Here is a 22,423-nt window from a genome sequence, read left to right as displayed (position 1 = left end):
ATTTATTGTCTATTCCTAATTGCTCTTAAGAAGGTAGTGATTAGCTACCTTCTTGAATCACTGCAATCCATGTAGTGCAGGTACATGAGTGCTGTTACGAAGGGAGTAAGTTTTGATGCAGAAACACTGAAGGAATGGTGATAAAGTTCCAAGTCAGGATGCCCTGTGGCTTGGAGAGAAACTTTCAGGTGGTGGTGCTCCAATGCATCTGCTGTCCTTGTCCTTCTAGCTGGTAGAGGTCATGGATTTAGAAGGCGCTGTCAAAGGAGCCTTAATGAATTGCTGCAGTCCCTTTTGTAGATGGTATGCACTGCTGCCACCCTCAACTGGTGGTGGAGGGAGTGAATGTTGACAGTCGTGGATGGGGCACCAATTAGGCGGCCTGCTTTAACCTTAATGGTGTTAAGCTTCTTGAGTGTTGTTGGAGGTGCACTCATCCAGGCAAATGGAGAGCATTCCATCACACTCCTGACTTGTGCCTTGTAGCTGGTGGACAGGCTTTGGGGAGTCAGGAGTTAGCGTATGACTTCATATTTGATTTCTGATTGAGAGAGATGATTGGTAAGTGAGTGATGGGGGGTTGGGGGCTGTGCTGAATTGAGCAGCGTCTGAGGCATGTGGTACCTGTGATCGGATATGGCATTTGGAGATGGATTCACTGACCTTGACCACTCTTGTGAGGTCATTGAGCATCATGTGGCACTGCAGCCAGGCCCTCAGTGCGTAACTCCTGTCATTGATTTCCATGCCTATCTGTTTTAACTGCCTTCTGATAATATGTTTGGAGGGCCTCCTGGCTTCTTGCAGGTACTGGACATCTCTCTCCACTTCTACCAAATGCAATGTCCACATTTCTTGCTGCCTGTTCTCTCCCATGTTGTGCTATTATGCCATGTTTCACAGCTCAGATTCACTTCTGGCACGACTACCAGCACCCGCTCCAGCCACAATACACCTCCTCTTTAAAAGGTTCACGATAGCTTTAAGCAGTGCAGGCTTTCTTTAACTGGTACCAGCCACTCACAAAATTGGCCCCCTGCTCAGGTATCGAACCAAACAACAGCATGGTTAGCACTGAAATGATTGAAATGTGCAGGCAGTACAATGTTTCTGTGCAACCTGCCTTGCAATCAACAAACATGGGTTAATTGTATGTTGTGAACCCTATGGCTGTTTATAGGGGCTACCAAATTTAGACCTCATTGTGTTTATTTAGCTTTTGTTATGGCATAGGATATCGATAATGCTGGTGTTCTGAGTACATAGTTCTGACTTGATCAGTAAAAAGCCCCGAGGAGCACAAGATTAGTTGTTATAAATTTTCAATATTTAATACCCTACATTATTATTCACCTTTAAAAGGCTGCAGGGTTGTGGTTTTTGAGGAGAATAATGAAGATATCTTGAACAAGTCACATCACCAATGAAGGGTTGCTTGTAAAATTTGAGGCCAGAAGAACTCTGCTGACCGAGGTCAGGAAGAGGCAGTTGGATTCCTGGGGCATGTGATAAGAAATCATGGTTTAGAAAGTCTGACACTGTTGGGAAAGATTGATGGTAAAAGAAATTGAGGTGGACAAAGAATGATCTTTCCAATGAGCCTTGTAAACTGGATGAATGTACCACCAACGAAGATGATCCATGCTTTCGCAGCAAGATTAACATGGAGGTCCATGGTTGCCAATGCCCTCTTAGGGCATGGTACCTGAAGAGAGAGAGAGAGATAGAGAGAGAAAAAGTGAGAGAAAGAGACAGGGGTCGAGAGAGAGAGAGAAAGGGAGAGAATATCTTACAGCAGGATTCCTTTGGTAACTTTAAAAGTGTTAATGGATTTGATAAGCTGTTATCCAAATTGGCCACTACTGATATACTAGAGCCAAGAATAATTGAGAAAATGAGTGAAATTGTGCCTTGTGTTCAATCAGGTCACATATGGACATGTCGAATCAGGAAAAGAACTTCAGCCCATCAAGTTCATGTATATGTTCTAGCATGTATCTAACCAATCCATTTAATCCCTTAAGAGAGAAGTTATGTACAATTTCTCCTTCCATCACTCGCCAGAAGAAAATCTGAACAAATGTTGAAATACCTATATCTTCCTATATTCTAAATCAGTTTCCTTCCTTGGTAAAATGTTTTCTTGGTCATGGAGGTTTAGAAATGATCAAACTCCAAAGAGCATTCAATCATCTTTTGTACTTATCATTATCATTTTTAGGAATAATTTTACCATGGGCTTTAGGGCCCCAAGTCGGGAACAAATAGGTGTCCAAAGTCCTCACTTGTCCACAATGGGAGGATCTCAGCAGCCTTCCTGGAGTCATCCTCCCAAATAAGGATGGCGGGCAGGTTGTGGGTGCTGCCAGCCCAGAGGACCAGCAGCTCTGAAGCCTCAGCAGCCCCACTGAGAAAGGTGGTTGCTATTGAGGCAGCTCGGGATCAAGAAGGTGCCTCCATTTTGAAATACCTTCAGAGAGGCAAGTAAAAGAATTAAAAATCAGAGGGGCCAGGCAAACAGGCCCCTCTGGATATCCTATTGGTGCATGGAGTCTCTATGAAATTGGTGGCCTTCACACACAGCTCAGCCACTGGAAAAATGCAGGCGGCCCTTAGAAATTTCCCTTAACAGGGCCTTTAATTATTTAAATTGGCTGTCCTGTCTCTGTTTGAAGCTGTCCTGATCTGGCTCCATTAATTTTGCTGGCTCCTTGCCTCACCCCCCGGAACCTGCCAAGTGAAACTCAACTAGGAGGAATCCACAAATAATTCGACACTGCTTCCTGGAGCCTAAGCTAAAGTCATATTGGTACCATCCATGAAAGTGAATAGAACAGCCATTTGGGGACAAGAGGTAGGTATCACACCTCAGGCTGAAAGAACAACACTCCAAGTCACTAATTTAATTGCAAGAACAATGGGCAGAATTTTTCGCTCGGCGGGTGGGCTCGAGTGAAATAACGTGCGTTGACGTCGGCCGAGTGTCCCGATGCCAACGCGCACGCTCGCAATGTTTCGCTCGGCGGGCACGCGTGGGAGACGGAGGCGCACCTGCCATTAATTAAGAGGCCGGTTAAGGCCCGTGGCACACCAGTTGTTGCAGATTTTACGTAGCCCGTGCAATTTTTTGGCCGTCGCATGGGCAAAACGGACAGGCGGGCAGGCCACAATTTGCAAAAGCTCATCCACGGGTGGGATAAAGAAGGGTCAGCAGCATTGCTAATGTGAGTAGTGAGGAGTTTTGGAGATAACTTGCTGCTGGTTGCTTGTGTGAACTGGACAGCTTCACCTTGCTTCAGAGCTGCATTTATTTCTCGGCTTCATTTCAAAACTCATTGTTGTCTTCCAGGCCCCCGGAGGATTCTGATTGTGTGGACGCTTCCAGGTATCAGACAGCCTTCCATTACTCTGGTAATGGGGATTGTGGTCTCTGCTGGAGGCATCTTCTCTGAAGAGGATGAGAGGGGCAGAAGGGATAGGAGGCCAGGTGTCCCATGGCAGCTTCCAGGGGAGCGACATGTGGGAGGAGAGGCAAAGGCACCCCCCGTGGCAGTCCATCTGGCAGAAGGGGCCACAGAAGCCGGCACTATCCCGCTGCCAGGGTTCACAGACGGTGATGCAACTGCCTTAATACATCCGAAGGAGGCTCCATTTCTCAAGGGAGGCAGTGACCTCCATCTGTCAGATGATTGGGCCTGAGATCAGCTCCGACTGTGTGGGTGAACACTCCATGCCAGTGACTCTGAAGATCGCAGTGGCTCTCAACTTCTATGCCTCCGGCTCTCTCCAGGGCTCAGTGGGGGATCTGTGTGTGGGAGTCTCCCAATCAGCTGTCCACAGTTGTGTCAAGCTGGTGGCAGAAGCTCTGTTCAGGCGGGTATTGGCTTTCATTAATTTCCACATGGACAAGGCCAGCCAGGCTAAGTGAGCCAGAGGCTTCACGGCCATTGCTGGCTTCCCCCACGTCCAGGGTGCTATAGACTGTACGCATGTGGCCATCAAGGCGCCAGCAGGTGAGCCTGGTGCCTTCATCAACAGGAATGGCTTCCACTCCATGAATGTGCAGATAGTGTGTGATCGCAGAATGCAGATTCTACAAGTCTGTGCAAGGTACCCAGGCAGCTCCCACGATGCCTACATCCTCAGACACTCCCAGGTGCTGAGGCTCTTCAGTGCTCCAGCCCGACTGGATGGATGGCTTCTGGGTGACAAGGGCTATCCATGGAAAAGGTGGCTCATGACACCTCTCCGCCACCCAAGAACAGAGGCGGAGCAGCGGTACAACAGGAGCTATGCCTCCACAAGGACCACGATAGAGAGGACCATTGGGCTTCTTAAGATGCTTTCTGATGCCCAGACCATTGAGTGCAATACCCCCCCAGAGAGGGTGTCACTGATAGTGGTTGCATGCTGCACTCTCCACAATCTGGCACTGGCAAGGGGGGAACTACTGGAGGAAAAAGATCTTGATGCAGCTGCACAGGCCACAGACGATGAGTCCAGTGGTGAGTCCAAGGATGACCACGGTCAGGAGAATGCTGAGGGCATAGGCGCTGACCTGGGTAACCTCCAGGGAGGCAGGGACACCCGGGACTCTTTGACCCACACTCCTTGAGCCATCCTACCAAATAAGAACCATCACCACATGCTAGGGCTGCAGGCTCCCTACTCGATCCCAGAGAGGAACATTTCCTTGGCCACCAACATACACCCTGTGCCTGTGCAATACAGTTTCAGGAGAGACACGTCCATCAATACAAAATAGCCTATCGTGCACCACAGACAAATGAAGCATACGGAGGCCAATAGCAAAAATTAACATCTCATTAAATGTTGCATGTGACACATTGCTGAACTAAACATTAACCAGTATTGTTTATTACACGGTTAAAAATCTCAGAGCAAAATGGGGGAACAAAATATCACTCGTGATAAGCCCGTCTTGTGCTTAAGGTGCTTTAAATTTACATTTGTGGGTGCTACTTCCAGGTGCCCCCACCTCGTTGGCAGCGGCATTGGAGACAGCCTGCTGACTCTGCTGTCTTGTTGGCCTTGATGACCTTGGTTGTTGCCCTCTTGCCTGTCGAGCCTGTGCTGGCCTTGCCTGGGAGGGGCAGCCAGTTCCATGGCTGGCATTTCCCCAGTCGCCGCAGCCTTATCAGGTGCCACGGTCACTGGCAGAGGGGTGGAGGAGCTGCTGCTGTCATCCGGAGCACCCTGAGAGGAGCCCGCAGAGATGAAAGGCAGCTCGTGTGCCAACGTGAGGTCGCTTTGGACCTCTTTGCTCACCATTGATGGACGGGCATCTAGCTGGGATACTGGGTGCTTCGTCCGTCTCCCACATGGACACTGACCACCTGAGGTCAGTACCTGTGTGAGGGCTTGCAGGTCCGAGTGCATCCCCAGGGACCCCTGATTCTGTCCCTGGAGTTCCCTCTCCATGAAAGTCGCCACTCTCTCCATGGAGGAGGCAGCGCACTCGGCCATGAGGGTCAATGCAGTGGTCATGCTCTGCAGGGAATCTTCCCAAATGGAGCATAACATGCAGACCCTCATGGATCCCCACCAGATCTTCCCACACATCTTGCTGGCTATCCACCATCTGCTGCCTAATGGACTACTCTGGAGGTTCATCATCAGCCTTCAACTGAACATTGTCCTGGTCCCCAGCAGAAGTTCTCTGACTGCCGGTGACCTGGGCAATCTCTGCTTCTGCCTGCACCTCAAGTAAGTGTGAAGTGCCCTCAACAATGTGCACTGAGATACTAGCGGTGATCTGATGCCCACCGAGGTGCTGGTATCTGCGCTAGTGCCTGCTTGACAGAGTGGGTGTGATGCAGGTGCATGGGGAGCATGGCGGTCCTCCGGGATCAGGGGTGGCCCTTCAGGCTCCTGAGTGCGAACGGCTGCTGGTGAACCTAAAAGGGAGAAGAAGAACATGTCATTGGTTAAAGTCATCACACTGTTACTGTGCATGCCAGGCACCCTGGTGAGACAACGGAGATCTGCATCATGGTTCTCTCGTCTTTTGATTATCAGTGGGGACTCCAGGTTTGAGGCTCACATCAATGAGTGGACTACACTAGAATGATTGCACTATCTGAAATTCTCACCTATGTGCACTGCAATCTTACCATTGTATGACACCCCAACCTCACCGCGGCCAGTTGACCGAGGTGCATGGTGCCTCTCAAGCTCCAAGGCCACCTGCTCATAGAGGGCGAGGATGAGGAGGTGTGGGGGTCCCCCATCAGTCCGCGACCTCTCAGTATTGTTATGGGATGTTTACTCCTGAAAGGACAGAGGAGCATTGATTAGTCCACTCTCTACCTGCAGCATCATTGCAGCCTGGCTGACCACAGCTGAGGAGCATCTCACAGGGCGCATCCAAGATGTGGCCCTCGAGCCACAAGGCACTCAGTCCAAGCAGCCAGGGCTCACCCCTTTGGCCAGCTCTGGCGCCATTGACAGTTGCCACTCACACTCTAACGCCCTGGTTTCCATGGGGGATGGCCAGCCCTTAACTGTTCTGCACGCTGACCCATGCCAACATGGTACTCACCCTTCCCAATCGCAGCAGATTATTGAAGTGGTTCCAACACTGCACCCATGTGTGCCTCACCACATTGTGGCTGCTGACCCTGGATGCCATCTCCTCCCGTGCCCTCTTGGTGAGGTATGGTGGCCTTCTCCTCCTGTCTCTGGGGACAAGGGTGTCCCTCCTGGCAGCCACCTCCTCCAGGAGCACGACAAGGCACTCGCCTGAAAAACGCGGGCCGAGTGCCCACCCGGCCTGCCCTCCCACCTGCCATGTCCAACCGCACTTGAATCCATAGCGAGAGGACAGGAAACATCCTTCCGTCGCAGCTTTCTAGGGGCTGCCTGGCCGCTTTTAAACCAGCCTCCAGGTTGTCATTGGACCCAGCGGACAACGTGCCCCCATCCCCGCCCGCCCCTTCTCGGAGCTTCCCCAGCTGCTTTTCATGCTGGGCAGGCCTTAATTGGCCTGCCAGTGTGAAATCGCCTTCCGGCCCTGATCGCGGGTAGCAGTTGGCTTCCTGACTACAGAAGCTGAGGTGAGTAGAAATACCTGTCAGTACATTACTACGTACCAATAATGTTTAGGAATTTCAGGGAAAACTATTTATTTTTATGAAGTAATTGAGATGAGTCTGGGTCTAGTCTTTCATGTAGGGATTAACATCCAAGACTTCAATCTTTCTCACAACTTGGAAGTAATTTTAACTCAAACTGTTAAAGAAAACAATATCTGAACTGCACATTGTATTTATCTAGAAAGTAAAACTGAGCTATTTGAGTATTTGACAGTGATCACATATTATGCCTCTCAATACTTTCTCCAGTTTGTGCTTATTAGGTCACTCAAAAAGTTAGGATCACTCATTTTCAAACACACCATTCCCAAATACACAAATTTAGCAGAAATAGTGGTAAATTTATTAAGTGTCGACAAGGTATTCAGGAGTTCCAAGCCAGCTGACAGTTTGACTTTGGGAGCGAACACGTGGGTTTGAGTGAGACATCATGCAAAAGACACATGTAAATCCCCAAGGAGTACAACAACATAAGTTAGATTTATATAGTGCCTTTAATATCATGAAACATCCCAAGACACTTCATGGGAGCATTATAAAGCAAAATGTGACACTGAGCCACATAAGGAGATATTGGCCCCAGATCTTACATTCTCCAGATAGTTGGAGACCAGACATATCCCAGAAGATATGTTATGGGACCCGTTTGCCACCCAGTGCAGTGACTCAGTGGGAATTGCCCGGGAAGTATGAATGGACAATTCCCCTGCTCCCCGGGACCCTCCGTAAAAGTCTACAGCTCTGAGTCAGAGGGCAGGATTTTCCCCTCGGGCGGGCACAGCAGGTAGGCCCGGGAAAGGCCGCGAAACGGACCGCCACCTGCGATCTGGCTCCGGCCATGATTTCACGCTGGCTGGCCGATTAATGGGCAGCCAGCTTGAAACGTGGGCTGAGAGACTCAGCGCTGCTGGGGTGGGGGTGGGGGTGGGGGTGGGAGGAGCACGAGCACTGAAGTCTGCACATGCACAGGGGGAGCACGCATTGAAAACCCTCTGAAGGCACAGAGCTGCCTCAGGGAACTGAGGAATTTTAAAGTGAAATATAAAGATTTCACTAATGATATAAACATGTTCCCACATGTGACTCAGCCACAAGAAGAGCGACATGTTAAAAATGAGGTAACAAAATTTTTATGTTGGAAACCTCATCCCGCCCGTGGATGAGGTTTCGTAAAAAATGCCAGGCCCCACCTGGCCTATTCACCCACCAACCGTAAGGTTGGGCGGGCACTAAATAACAGCATTCAATTACTTGCTTAAGGACCTTAATAGGCCTCTTAATTGTCAGCGGGCTCGCTGCTGACTGTTGTACGCACCTGCTGACCGAAATATCAGACGATGACATCGGGACGCTCACCCGATATCATTGTGCACTATTTTATTCCCGATCGGGTTGGGCGTGCACCCGCCCGCAGGACAAAAAATTCTGCCCAGAGACTTCAAACTATTCTGATTTACCTAACTGGGTTGGTACACAGGAGATGTTAAGACAGAAAAATCCTGGTCTAACATCTGGCTAAGTAGACAACTGACCCCCAACCACGCTCCAATCACTCACACTGACTCCATCCTCAACTCTCCGACTCCCCCTCGACCCCTGCCTCAACCTGATTAGCCCCCAACACCCACGACCCCTGACCCCTTGACTACCCCTAACCCTGTCACTCCTCCCCCACCCCGACTCCACTTCAACCTGACCTGACTAGCCCCCATGACCTGACTCCCCTGTGACCCCACCTGACAAGCCTCTGACCTGACAAGCCCTCCCGGCCTGAACTGACTACCTTCTCCCTGTGAAACTCACCTACCCACTCACCCACCTGCCACCCTACACACCAACCCACCTTACTCCTGCCATCCTAGCCACCTCACCCATCTACCCACCTGCAACCCTACCATACCACCCACCTGCCACTCTACTACCTCACTAGACTACCACCCTACCACCCTATCCACCTGACACCCTACCATCTCACCCACCTTCCACCCTGCCTACTTACCACCCTACCCAGCTGCCACCCTGTCACTCTATGCTAATAACACCCTGCTACCCTACCCAGCTATTACCCTACCCAGCTGCTACTCTTCCCACTTACAACACTACCCAGCTGCCGCCCAACCACCCTACTCAGCTGACACCTTACCCACCCACCATCTATGCACCTGCCATCCTACTACCTTACCCAGCTGACACTCTGCCACCCTGCCCACCCTTCCTCCTCACACTCTTACCTTCTCTCTGTAGCTTTTCAAAGAAGCTTTGGGATATTTAAACTCTTTCATACCAGAATATGGCAGCTAGCGCCAGAGAAAGGGGCTATGGCCTGTCTTCGTCAATGATCCAGTGCTGTGAAGAAGCAGTTCAAATTCAGGCATTTCTGGAGATGCCGTGATCGAAAGGCCCGGCTTGAAATGTGGAGCTCTGGCATGGCACAATCCAACGATGATTGCCACTCCTCGGAAGATTTGGGCCATCAGATCAGATGACCAAAAGATTGTTCAGAGGGATAAGTTTAAGGAATGTCTTGAAGAAGGAAAGTGAGATAAAGAGGCAAAGAGGTGTGGGATGGGAATTCCAGAGCTTAGGGCCTAGGCAACTGAAGGCATGGTGGAGCGATTAAAATCGGGGATGCTCAAGAGGCCAGAATTAGATGAGTACAGATATCTCAGAGGGTTATGGGGCTGTCATCTGGATATTACAGAGATAGGGAGGGGCAAGGCCATGGAGGAATATGAAAACAAGGATGTGAATTTTAAAATCAAGGTGTTTCTTGACTGGGAGCCAATGTAAGTCAATGAGGACAGGCGTGATAGAGGAACAGGGCTTGGCATGTGTTAAGACATGGACAGCAGAGTTTTGGATGACCTCAAGTTTACGGAACAGCAGTGGTGTGCTGGAGCAGTCGAGCTTAGAGGTAACAAAGACATGAATGAAGGTTTCAGCAGCAATGAGCTGAGGCAGGGATGAAGTCGGGGGATGTTACAGAGGTGGAAATGGGTGGTCTTTGTAATGACATGAACATTAAGGTTGGAAGTATATCTCGGGGTCAAATGTGGCACCAAGGTTTTGAACAGACAGGCTTAATTTCAGGCTGTTGCCAGGGAGAGGGATGGAGTCAGTAGCTGGGAACCAGGAGTGGTGTCTGAAAATGATGGCTTTAGTCATCCCAATGTTTAATTGGAGCAAATTTCTTAACCAGTGAGGTGTCAAGAGCAGTCTGCTTCCTGTTGTTTGCTTTTATCTGACTATAGGTAGCACCATGCGGTGTGAATTTCTTTTTGGCATAAACCAGAATCTCTCCTCAGTTTTTACCCTGTGTTGTCTTCCTCCTGAGTCTTAAATATTTTTTAGATATTCACTAATCACTGTATTTCTGCACTATGATGATACCCCAGTTGCTTAAAGATCCTATTTTTTGTAAATGAAGGAAATGATCCTTGGTTGCTGGCACATCCATACTAGATCTTGCATTGGCGTTGACAGAGCATCTGGTTTATCCAGACTGAATAAAGGAAGAATTCGCTTTTATGTATGTTTCATAACCTCACAATATCTCAAAACACTGCAGAGACAATGAAGCACTTTAAGGTATTTATTGTTATAATATAGAGAAATACAGAAGCCAATTTGTGCACTGAATTGTGCCACAAGTAGTAATGAGATAAATGACTAGGTGATTTGGTTTAATGATAGTAGTGACAGGGGCTTGTTAACTTAGATGGCTAGAGTGTGGTGCAGGATAAAACCACCAGCCCAGATTCAATCCCCACGCCAGCTGAAGTGGCTCTTGGGGCCTGCCTCCTTGACTTGCCCTATATTGATAACATGACAATAGCCATGATTAGTAACCCTCATTCCACAAGAATATAACATGTGGAAGGTGATATTGGTTGAGGAATAATGTTGCCCAGGACGTTTGGAGAAATCACCAGGTTTTCTTCCAAAAATGCCATGAGGGTGTCCAAAAGTGCAGCAATTCCTCAGTACTAAAGTATTAGTCTAGACTATCTGCTCAAATCGTTTGTGTTGGTCTTAAACCTATGACTCACAACTAAGCAAATTTTGACCCTGTCAAATTTTGCTTTTAATTACATAGAATCATGGGATTTTACTGGTATGCAGGAGAAACCTTTGCTATTTACCATTTGCAATGGTAAATGAAAGCCAATGACCTTAAGTGGTTAATTTAAATAGCTTTTTGTCGAATAATAGATTGAAGTCTAGAAAACAAGGAAGAGAAATGGGGGAGAAATGTAATTTTCAAATATATGTATAAGATTAATGACCTACAGTCTGATTCTTAAACAGAGAAGGGCCACAAAAGCTTGGCAGTGCTCTGGTTATAGAAGTGTACCACCTGCACTGATGATCTCTCTTTTTGCCCTTGCCAAAGTATCAAGGTCAGGACAGATTTACTCAATTTAAATGGCATCAGTGGGTGCCTACACCTCCAGTGAAGAGGGCTTGGAAATGCTCCACAGATGGATGTTTGGGAGATGGATAGGCATTTGCACCCTCCCCCAAAAGTGAAAACTTCCTTGCTGCTCAGCTCCCGTCATAGGAGGGCTGGTCAAGACTTTATATTGTTCCAATTTGGAGATGCCTAAGTCCAGAACTTTAAACTTAAGACCACAAGGGCCCCAATTGCACACTTAAGTAAGCTACACACCTCATTCATCCCAGCATTCAGGTCACAAGGCAGTCATGAGACTGGGATTGAAGTGATATCTAGTGTTAAAAATCCTTCCCTGTATCCCCTACCCTACCGATGTTGTAGACCATGCTTAGAGTGGGCAGATGTTCATCCTGCCTCAGGTCTCAGTGGAATTGCTGGGCTGAGTTAACACCAAGCATGCCCAAACCCTGCTTGCGTTTCACTGATTTCACTTCATTCTTAGAATCTTTGCCTGGGAGTTTCCGGTCCTGTCGCGAGCGGGACCCGCCGTGGGCGAGGCAGCGCCCTAGCCAAAAGTCCATTGACTAGCAGCGGGACCAGAAGATCCCGGCAGTGGGCGAGTGTGGAAAATCCTGCCCTTTGTCCCTGAATTTGCCTCTTCTCAAGGAAATTTGGGGTCATACATTGTGATCCGGAAAGGCAGTCACAAATTCCACTCATGGTGATTGTGCAATGTTGCTGTTGACTTTTCAAAAGACTCTCCAACTGATTCTTTATGACAACAAAATGTAATTCCTTCTCTCCTAACTGAATATACTCATACTGGCCTCTGGCTGTTGCATGTGCCAACACAAAGGGAAGAGGTCAAAAATAAGTGAGTCAAAATGTAATAACGTGTCACTTATATATAGTCAGGCAGGTTTTTGAGGGAACAGTTTTGCATAGTACTCAGAAAAATTGATCTCCTGCACTGATGACATGAACAAAACAACATTTGGGCACCTATGAAAGATATATTTTGTAAATCTCTTGCAAGGCAATTTTCATATCATGGTTATGTTTTACATGTTGCATTAATAGAGTAGCTATAGTGTAAGACTGGTAGGTGCATTGTCTGGCTTGTATTCCAATATTCTCTGGTCCAGGAAAGAGCTCTGCGCACACGTGGTTACAAGAATGCACATAGCCTTTCTTCCAGTTGTTTAAACTTAACATTTTTAAGAATGTGGGCAGTAGTTTCTGTAGTGCTTAAACATTTAAGTGAACTTGGGAGTGATTCAAGAATTAGCTGGGGCCTGGGTACTTTTAACTCCCACTGTCAAATCAAAATGGTGAGAGAGTGTCTCCTCCAGGGAATTGCATAATTCCTTTAGGGAGTCAGGTCGGCCTGACTCCTGGTTTGCTCTGCGAGTTTAGCATTGGTGCAAAGCAGAAACAATTTCACATTTGTAATGATGCTGTAGTGTGAATGTACCAACAAACATTCAAAATTGAAGAATGATTTGACATGTTTTTTTTAAATGATGATATGGTATATAATTCAAATTATTATGTTCTACTACAAGGCTCTCTTCTGCAAAAGTGATTGGCAGGTGAGTGACTACTATCTATAGCTGGAGCCATAACAATAGTAGTGTAGTTCTTCCAAATAAAAACTGAAATTATTCTATTTGATAATTTTTATCCCTTAGAATGGAAATGTTATTCTTTTGGGAGGAATGGTCTTTAAACTTAATTTCCATTTTCTGTTTTGAATTGAACACTAATATAATGGGTAAGTGCACAATGATTAAAATGCAAACAGAAACATTAAGCAGAACAGTTTCCATAGTAAATGAAGATGCCATTTTCTGCAATTTGTCTTTGTGAACCATATGCAATATGATACATTTGAAGAAGGGTTGAATGGCTTCTCTGTAAGACAAGTAGAAATCTCATTTTTTGATGTCTACTTTAGAATCTAAAATTCTTTACAATCTATAACTGTCAGCCTTGACTCAGTTGGTTTTCACAACTGAATCAGAAACTTGTGTTCAAGTTCCACTCCAGAGACTTGAGCACAAAATCTAGGTTGACACTTCAATGTAAAACTGAGAAAGTGCTGCACTATCTGAGGTGCCGTCTTTTAGAATTGATATTAAATTGACGGCCTGTCGGTCCCCTCAGGCAACATAAAAGATCCCATAGAGTTCTTCTCTGTATCTTGGCCAATGTTTATTCCCAACCAACATCACTGAAACAGGTAATCTGGTCATTAATCTCTGTATTCTGTTTGTGGGAGCTTGTTGTATACAAACTGACTGCTATTTTTCTTACATTTCAACAGTGATTACACTTGAAAAATACTTCATTTGTTGTGAAGTGCTTTGGGATGTCCTTTGGTCATGAAAGGCATTTTATAAAAACAACTTCTTTCTTCCTTTTCCTTTTTTACTTCTTTGACTTGTTTCTTCTCTTTTCCCTTGAAGATTGCTAGCTTCATGGGCTCCAGTTGCTATATCATGTGTGATCCAACTAATGAGGATCAGCAAACAATTTGACCAAAAGGGCATTACAATCACGTTTGATTCTGTCTTTATCCAACATTTACATATTCTACACTTTCCAACTAGCATCAATGGAGTTGAGAATCACTTAGAACTGGTTCCAGGAGAATTGAATGTCTACTTATGGACAGTGTAATGTATACATGGTAGTGGGTTTTTTTTTGTTGTATTAGAAGTTCAGTTCTGTTTTGCAGTTTAAAGTATAAGCTGTCTACAAAAATAATGTTTAGTAAATAATGCTTTTAGCCTGTTTGTTACAGTAAATGTCTTAAAACTGAAATATTGTCATGTTATTCTTTCAGCTATTAACTGGAAGCTCGAATATCATTTTAAGAGTTATCGATCTCTCTGGAGATAGTAACATCTGTCCCTCGACCCAAGGGTGATGTCGACTCAGGGTCATGAGTTTCTGCCATGGGTCTTCATGTGACTAAACAGACAAATTTCCAACCCACAGGTCTTTGGGCACACAGGGCAGGACATCCCATGAGGTAGTGAGATCCAGAGTGCAGGATTTGCTTCCTTTTCTTACCTTTTCTGCCACCGCTCTGCCTCATCATTAAGATATTATGACTCAAAGTCTGAACAATTGGTAGCAAGTTCCTCCCAGTCATTAATGTCAATCAATTTCTGAAATAATTTGAGGATTTCACCTGAAGAAGAGTAAGGCCTGAATTTGAAAAGACAGAGAGGGTTTCCATCTTAGCCAAAATGGCTCCAGATTCGATAAGCCCCAACCCTAATCCTGGCACCCACAATTTGTGCCAGGAGAGGAACGGGGGTAGGTTGCAGTTTGCACATCCATGGTTTCTGGAGGTAGCTGCACATGTAAAAGTGCAGCTGCCGTCAAACAAATCCAATTTTTGCTAATAGGATGTCCAAAGCACGGTTTTTGGGCTTTACACTTCTCAGGAGAAGGTCTGAAGCTGCCGGTGTTATTTGGAAAGGTAGAGTACCCTTTTGGAGAGGTCCAGGAATACAAATGTTGGTCTTTATAACGCATTAAGCACTTGAATGAAATGTTTGTTTTTCAAGGGATTAAGCACTTGAAGTAATGTAAATGTAGTGAATGGAGCTTTTATGAATGGGAGTATTTTTTAAAAATAGTGAAGTCATCTATAGATACGTAGAGCTTTATTTTATTTCTTCTCAGCATTGGTCCTGAGGTTTGCCCATGGTGGATGCTGGATGAGTCAGCATGGAAGGTGTAAGGGCAAATATGGGTGGGATGGCATGAGCTGGCACTAAGTTGCATAGGAGCTATAAAGGGCCATTGGGGTGGGCAGAGGGACAAAGATTGGCACGAAGGGAATGAGGGACCATGAGGGTTGTGTAGAGGGCATAGGTTGGCATGGAGGGTATGAGGGATCATGGGGTTGGGTGGGGGTGCATGAAGTGGCATAAATTGGCATGGATGGTACATTGGGAGCATGCAGAAGGGTGAGGGGGTGTGAGGGGTGAGGGTTGGAGGGCTGTTTTTTTGTTTTATTGGTTTCTCACAGCTTTGACGAAGTCCCGGAACTCCAGGTGGACCTTTCAAATAGCCCGCCTCCGCACCTGGCAGCTGCTGTGGCTGCCTCTGAACTCTTTCCGGGGGTGTCCAGCCCAAATCCTGTTAATACCCCCCACCCCACCCCCAACCCAGAATGAAAATCCGACTGTCCGAAGTTCCCTCTCCCACATCGGGTTTGCGGAGCTGGGAATTTTCCCGACCCTGTACTCCCGACTCAGGAGCAGAAATTCAGGCCTAAGTGTTGTGCTACTTTATCTTACAGGAGTCACCAGAAGAAAGGGACTGCCTGGTCATGGGAATCTTGCTCAGGGTCCTCCCTTGGTCTGGATGAGAAATGGAAGGAGGGCATGAGGCTAAGCAGAACAGCCCTAGCTACTACTGAGATGGACAGTAGGGTGAAATAGTGTCCTTTTGCTCTGTGTTTAGACGGCACCCTTCATCCTCCAGATCTCCTCCACCAGGACCTCCATTATCACGTCAGATAACCCCTGTATGCCGCCTCTTTGTCCCGAAGCAATCCTGCAACATGTCACTTTGTATCACCCAGAGTACTCCACACTATCAGTGAAAATGGCTGCAAAAAATCTAGATATACTGCTCCATGAAATTGTGTCCAATCAGCTCTTGAGTGCTCAACATGCAGGTGGCTGTTCAGCACATCCAGAAAAATTCAAGTTATGGCAATCAGCAGTTAACACCAAAAAATGTTGCTAAATTCAGATTTTCAAACAGGCTAGTATTATATGCACATTTAGCAGCAGTTTTTCCTCTAACTAAAGTCTGTGCCTGCATGCAACAAGACCTGGACAATATTCAGGCTTCAGTTGGTAAATAACAAGTAACATTCACTCAACACAGGTGTAGGAAATGACAATTTCCAACAAGAGAGACTCTAACCACCTCCTGTTGACATTCAACAGCATTTCCTTCACCAAATCCTCCACCATCAACAACTTGGGGCCACCATTAGCCAGAAGTTTAAGTGGGCCAGCTGCATAAATACTATGACTGCAAGAGCAGGTCTGAGTCTAGATATTCTGCTGCGAGTAATTCATCTACTGACTCCCTGAAGCCTTCCCACCACTGGCTTGGAAATATATCACCATTCTTTCCACTGAGTCAAAATCCTGAAACTCCCTACCTATATCATTGTGCAAGTACCTGTGTCACCCAGACTGCAGTAGTTCAAGAAAGCTACCATCTTCTCAAGGATAATCATGTATGGATAATAAATGCTGGCCATGTCAGCAACACCCACATTCAATGAATGTATAAAAGAAGAGTTGCAAATCCAGGGTGGCCAAGTTAAGAAGCACAGTAAATTGTATGAATGTATGAATGCAGCATGTTGCAGAGGGACATGGACTGACCAGAAAGCAAAATTATATGGCAGACCGGGTTCAATATTCTCAATGATGAGTGGCTAGGAGCTATATGGAGGGGCAAAGCCAGTTGAGTGTCCATGTGCACAGATTGCCAAAAGCTACTGCACAAGAACAAAAAGTAATCAAAACAGAGAATAGAAAACAAAAACAGAATTACCTGGAAAAACTCAGCAGGTCTGGCAGCATCGGCGGAGAAGAAATCAGTCAACGTTTCGAGCCTTCATGGCCCTTCGGCAGAACTGAAGCATAGTTAGAAGAAGGGAGAAACAGAGAATGGAATGTTGTTCTCAATGCATTTGGTGTACAACTGTGAGGAATTGATGCTTCAGTTGTATAGAACCTTCTTCAGACCCCATTTGGAGTACTGTGTTCAGTTTTGGGCACAATACTTTTGGAAGGATATATAAGCTTTGGAAGTTTACAGCACAGATTCTCAAGAACAGTACCAGGGTTTACAAGGACAGGTTCAATAAATTTGGTTGTAATCCCTTATTTTTAGGAAGTTATCTAATTAAGATTTTTTAATTAAGATTATTTAAATGATACAGAGATTCAAGAGAAACAATTTCTTCTAGCAGGGGAATCTGAAACAAGAGGACATAATCTTATAATTAAAGCTGGTTTATTTAAGTGAAATTGAGAAGCATTTGTTCACACAAAATGGAAAGACTGTGGAGCAAAGGCAGGTAAATGGATCTAAAGGACAGCAGAGCCTGCTCAAGGGCTTGAGCAGCCTACATTGCCTCCTATGTTGCTATAAATGTGCATGAAGTCAAGTCAAATTGACATTCTACCCAAATGATAAGACAAGGCAAACCACCTTTTAAATGCATGTAATAAGAAAATGAAGGATCCTAAGGAAAATACCATAGGCCAGGATTTTCCATTCGTTGGGCCGGCTTGGCGGGAGTGGGTGGGGCGGTCATGGAGCCAACCGCTGCCCACGATCAGTTCTGCACTGTGATTTCACGCGGGCAGGCCAATCAAGGCCTGCCCTATGTGGATCGTGAGCGGTATTGCTGAGCGCTACCCTTGCGGGTGGGGGGAGGCGGGAGAGTCAGGTCCAACGCGAAAGAGCGCTTCAATCCCCCTGAGGCATGGAGCTACCTCAGGAAGATTGAAGCACTTTTTAAAGATATTATTAAAAACATTAAAAATTTAATGAAACATGTCCCCTCATGTGACTATGTCACATGAGGTGGGACATGTTTTTATTTTCAAAATAAAGTTTTCATATAATCAGTATTAGCTTTAGGAAACCTCATCCCGCTCGTGGTTGAGGTTTCCTAAAAATGTAAAGGCCACTTGGCCTTTTTGCCTGCCCGCCAACCGTTAGGTTGGATGGGCAGCGTAAAATTCAGGTTAATTACCTGGTTAATGGCATTAATAGGCCTTTCAATTATCGGCGGGTGCGCAGCTGACTCCAGTGTGCGCCCGCCAAAGGAAATATCATGCGACTTTGTGATGATGTCGGGACGCATGCCCGACGTCATTGCGCATCATTTTATGTTCCGGCGTGTCGGGCACACGCCCACACGCTGAATATAAAATTCTGCCCATAGTCTTTAGAAGTGCAAGTTTCATAACATCAAATCAAATGCAAACTAATAATCCAAATTAGATTGAATGCTCAGAAATGCTCTTTTAAGTTAGTAATTGATATAACATTTTTGATGAATGTTTATGATGTCTGCAGCTTGCTGTATAACGTCTAAGAGGTGTACTAGATATCTATTCAATATTGTGCCATATTCAGTATATAAAATTTGAGGTACTAATTTGCAAAGTAAGACTGAAGTATGCAATGCATTTCTGGTATCCACTTAGAAGTACGCTATGCAAGCTGAAAGAGTGGGATCAAAAGACCGCCATGTTAAATAAACCCACAACATTGAAAGAATGATAAATATAGTTGTTCACTTGTTGTTGAAGAAAGCACGCAGTAACAAACACTGAAATTGATACAGTAATATGTCAGCATATCATCCCCAGCAAGATGTAATATGTTAGCATATCACCCCTGGCAAGATCCAGCTTTAGTGAAGGCTGAAAAATATGTTTAGCCCTCACAAGTACAACTGCAAAAGAGTATAACTTTAAGAGCAAATACAGTCCTTGGCAGCTTTCAAACTACATGTATGGTTTCCAGACATCATTTCTGCATAAATTAGTATGGCTTGAAGTTATTTTTTTTTTCTTGCCAATCTTCTCCCTGCACCTCCTCTCCTTACTAGGTACTGGGTACCCTCCAGTATCTTGATCCAATGATCATCATCCGTATCTGAGATTTGACAATGATGGCTGGCAGATGGTTAGGTCATGTTATTTGTGTGGGTGCAGGGGAAGGGGAGGAGCACCATAGGTAATCTGTGGAGTATGGTAAACAAGCATTAAGCAAATGATTTCAAGTTCTGAAAGATTTTGCTCTTTCAGTTAAATTCTTATATCTTTAATGTTGGTCCAAGTGATGCTACAGCATCCCTGAAATAGTTAAAAAAAAGAGACGATTGTTACCATAAAATAAGACATGTTTTCCTCATCATTATTGCAATGTGAGATAAGTAGACAGAAGTCAATTGTGTTAGATTGCAGACCAGGTTATTAATATGTTGTTGCATAACAAGCTTGTTCTTGTATTGTGGAAGAAAAAAAAAAGCCCTGTTTAGATATTGAGTCACTTTGGTGTCTAATAGCATTCTGACAAGCATTCTGTCTGTCAAACAAAAATCCCAGTCACTGGAAGTATTAATTAACTTGCTATAAAACCACCACATTTATGAAATCCCCTTTAGTAAAACCTAGTAATGTACGTATTCATATTCACACCAAAATCACTTAAACACACTTAATATCATACTGTAATCCCTGTTGGTTCCAGATAATTGGGTGACTTGAGTTCTGTCTGCATTCAAGAGGTATTTTTAATTGCCAGTTAGGGGACGAGGAGGTGCACCATCCCTCAGGATTTTCATTACACAACTACCTCTACAGGTAATAGTCTAAAAGTGAAGCAGATCTTTGTGATGATTAGATTTATCAGAACTGTTTTGATTCTTTACAGCATTTCAGTTGGATTATTTCTTTTTTTCCTATTTTGCAGAAAACCCAGGTGTGTCAGGAGGAAACATGGTATGAGTCATCTGACATTTAAGTATATGCTTAATATTCTGATGCATAAGAAAGATAGAAAGAATCAGGGATTGCCTTAGTAATACCTATACTAACTGGTCCTCTACAGAAAGAAGATGTCAAAATATATGGCTGGTTAATTTTAGAATATAAACTATTTTAGAAAATAATATCATAATAGAATAACCAAGTAATCTTTTCACACTTCCACATGTAGTATGTTGTTATTTAATTACAAAAGTTAATTACAATTGTTGATAATGAGACAACCTTGTGCTTTGAGAATTCTGGATCTATTCAAGTAAGCTGAGGTAAAAGTTTACCTGTTAGAAGGTATGATTGATGGCCTGGTATACATATTGCCAGATTATAGTACTTTTCCTAAATTGCATTTAATACAGTTCACGATATTCAACACAATAGCCTGAAATTATTCCATCAGTGGTAAATATCAAAGCTGCTATTAACAATTAATTAAAAATATCGCAGGGTCCTTACATTCTGCACTATATGCCAATACCTTATCTGCCAATGTTTGACACTGAGGACAGATGTGCACAAAGTCTGCTCAGCTCAAACCAACTCTCTGGTGCTTCACAGCAAGTGGCCAGCACCGGGCCGTTCTCAGCTGCTCTCAATCTCCCGTAATTAGCCTGCCATGGTGGCTACCTCTTGTGCTTTTGCCTGTGAGAGCCACTTGACACAGCAGACATCAGAGGGATTTGCAGGAGGCTCTTGTGGCGCCCGAACAGCTCTTAATTAACCACTTAGGTATCTCTTTTTGCTCTCTCACTTGGTGCTTTCCAAATGGTAGAGGCTGCACTCTGGATCTAAACACCGGGGAAGCGTGCTATCAAAAGATCTTGTAAATGAAGGCTTGTGTAAATTATTTTTAATGATTCCCTCCTGGCACATCATTATGTTTGTAGTTACACACACACACTTCTGGGACAGCTCATCTTCCATAAGGTCAGCTGTAGGACCACCTTAACTAGCTGCGTTCAGTAAATGGCTTATTAATTAGCACAGTGATTTTACATCGCTGTGAGCTGTGATGTATCTAGCTTGAATCGTAAGTGCGTAGGTTTGGAAAGATAGCAATCTCCATGCTGCTTATGCAAATTGCTGTATTAAAAAATCATTACTGATCCAAAAACAGAGTTAAAATAAGAATTACAATTATATGTATTATAATTAGCGCATCTACTGTTTAATCCCATTGCATTTTTATCTTGTGTTATAGATGCAAAAAGTGATCACATTTTTGACGCAGGTGTTGCTTTACATTTTGGCTGTGTGGAGCAGTGAATTTATTTTAATTTGTTTTAGTTACAAAAGGAGATATGCATATATTCATAATAAATATTCACAGTTGCAAAGTTTGTCTCAAAGGAATATTGTTAGATCAAAATGCACACAGATATGGTGGATATAATGACATTTTTGTTAGAGTGCCTCTGTTCTTCATCATGTTTACTTGCTCATCTTTACAGTTTTGAAAGTATGAAGCTGCTTATTGGAGATTATACTGTGTTAATTACTTTATGAGTCAAAATGTAACTAGAAGGATTCAATTTTTTATGCACTGTAAAGTTTTGATATATGTAGATAATGTTGTAGCTAGTTGTTCTGATCACATTTTTTGTATAGATTAAATATAGAATACCTAATTTTTGCCAAATCCTTTTCTTGGTTGCAGAGCTGAACATCATAAGTGTAATAATTTGTTGAAGCAGAATGATTTCTTACAGCAAAACAAGATCCACTAGACAAGATCATTTCAGCTGTCCTACAGGACTTGCATTGACCGCTGATGTGAGTGTTGTTGGACGGGCCAGCACTCACTGCCCATCCCTAATAGCTCTTCAGAAAGCAGTGGCCAGCCATCTTCTTGAACCGCTGCAGTCCAAGTGGTGTAAGTACACCCACAGTGCAATTAGGGAGGAAGTTCAAGGACCTTGACCTAGCAACAGTGAAGGAATGGCGATATAAATCAAAGTTAGGATGGTGTTTGGCTTAGATATCGTGAGTTTGGGAGGTGCTGTCAAAGGCTTGGTGACTTGGTACAGTGCATTTTGTGGATGGTACACACTATTGCTACTGTACATTAGTGGTAGAGGGAGTGAATGTTTAAGCTGGCAGATAGAGTGCCGATCAAACGGGCTGCTTTGTCCCGGATGGTGTTGAGCTTCTTGAGTGTTGCTGGAGCTGCAATCATCCAGGCAAGTGGAGAGTATTCCATCGCACTCCTGACTTGTGCTTTGTAGGTGGTGGATAGGCTTTGGGGAGTCAGGAGCTGAGTTACTTGCCACAGAATTCCCAGCCTCTGACCTGCTCTT

This window comes from Cetorhinus maximus, chromosome 3 (assembly GCF_964194155.1).
Source record: "Cetorhinus maximus chromosome 3, sCetMax3.hap1.1, whole genome shotgun sequence".
Lineage (NCBI taxonomy): Eukaryota > Metazoa > Chordata > Chondrichthyes > Lamniformes > Cetorhinidae > Cetorhinus > Cetorhinus maximus.
The sequence above is the reverse complement of the archived record's forward strand: the minus strand, read 5'-3'. Positions refer to the sequence as shown.